Raw genomic sequence first — 1948 nt, forward strand, 5'->3', positions numbered from 1 at the left:
TTGTGGGAGAGTTGAAAGAAAAACTGACAGCATTTTAGTTCTATCAAGCAATAATTATTAAATACCATTAATGATTTTGCAAGCACATTTAATTACAGATATATTAACCAAACATAAAAAAAAGTTCAAAAATAATGCTAAGAGCATTTTTTTTTTTTTTAACCTAAAATAAAAATAAGTGATTCTTCACTTCTTTTGCTTCCCTACTTTATGAGAGAGAGGGGGAGGGAGAGAGGAAGAGAGAGGGGGGTGAGAGTGAGAAAGTGAAAGACTTGATGCCAAATAAAACAACAAAATGGTGCATGGCATTAAAACAACAAAGGAAGTCACTCTGTTGGCTAGAAACAGCAGCAACCAGTCTTAAAACTAACACAACATTTTGAATAATGTAGTTGTGATTATGCAATATGGGCGGCTTGAGGCTGGAACATCTTTCATCACGGGTCTGCTTGATCCGAGCTGACCTGGAGTTCAAACAACAACAACAATAACAACTACACAACATGTATCCTTTTATTCCTTTGCAAGTTTCTCTCATTGGATTGTGACCATGCCAGGGTACTGCTTCCAAAGATTTTTGTCATTGATATCAAGAACAGGATTTTGGGTTCAATCCCAACCTATGTGGCACCATGGGCAAGAGTCTTCTGCACTCAAAACACTCTAGTCCAAATACAAAATCTGGATTCTTCAAGCAGAGCCAGGTGTTTCAAAACAATGGTCTATCCACACTGAGAGAGACAGGGAGAAATAGACACAGAGAGGGGCAATGGGAAGCACAAATAAACATTTGAATGAAATGCTATGAAGCAAGATTATTTCACTGGGTTAGGGTTATCTCTTAGTAAGTAATCTCACAGAGTAAATTAAAGACAATAAACAATACTGTGTATGAAGTTTCTGATATCATTGATAACAGATTGCTTGTAATAGCACTCATTATTAATTACACACACACACACACACACACACACACACACACACACACACACACACACACACAGTGTTGTGAAGCATTGTATGCCTGACAAATAAGCAGTTACATGTAGCTTACTAGCTTACACTCCTAAAATCACATGCAGAATGCATATCTATGTATGGTGCTGCATATGCAGTGTAATAGGCCAGGGGTTTTCAAATTGTGGTCCACGGACCACAGGGGGTCTGCAAGGACAAGACAGGAGGTCCGTAGACAGCAAATACTTTTTATGGGCAATTTGATTTTATATATGTTTTTTAATCGAAATCTTTTAATTGACAATAAACCTATTTGTTAAATACTGTTAAATAAATAAATGTAAAAATATATGTTATTTTAAGCAAATATTTATGTATAAATTTCATAAGCATTTATAAGGGGTCCCTAAGGTAAAGCCTGAAATATAAAGGGGTCCGCAAGTCAAAAAGTTTGAAAACCCCTGTAATAGGCTACAGCACATGAACCGAGAAAAATACATTTCAAAGAACAAAAGGGATCAATGTCAGTGTTATATCAATATATTCATTCCTACAGGTGTTTCAACAATTCCTACATCACATCACAATTATATCAGAAACATACTGTCAAGGAATCATTTTTAAATATGACAACAAAATTCGAAATTTATTTCTGTGTAGTTTGAACACATAAGAATAGGACAAAATAAGAAGAAATTTTTTTAAAAAAGGCTTAGAAGATGAGGTTAAGATGTCTCTGTTAGAATCTGACCAGGGCTTATATCAGGTTTGTCATGTGTAAGATTTACCTAGTAATATATTTATCCAGTAGTAATACAGTCATAAAACCTTAAATTTGTATAGCTGTAAACAGAGACATGTCAACATACCAAAGAATCATAATTTGCATATATATACATATATATACATACACACACACATATATATGTACATATATATATATATATATATATAGTTATATACATATATATAATTATATACATATATATAT

This window comes from Octopus bimaculoides, chromosome 26, assembly GCF_001194135.2.
Source record: "Octopus bimaculoides isolate UCB-OBI-ISO-001 chromosome 26, ASM119413v2, whole genome shotgun sequence".
NCBI classification, from domain to species: domain Eukaryota; kingdom Metazoa; phylum Mollusca; class Cephalopoda; order Octopoda; family Octopodidae; genus Octopus; species Octopus bimaculoides.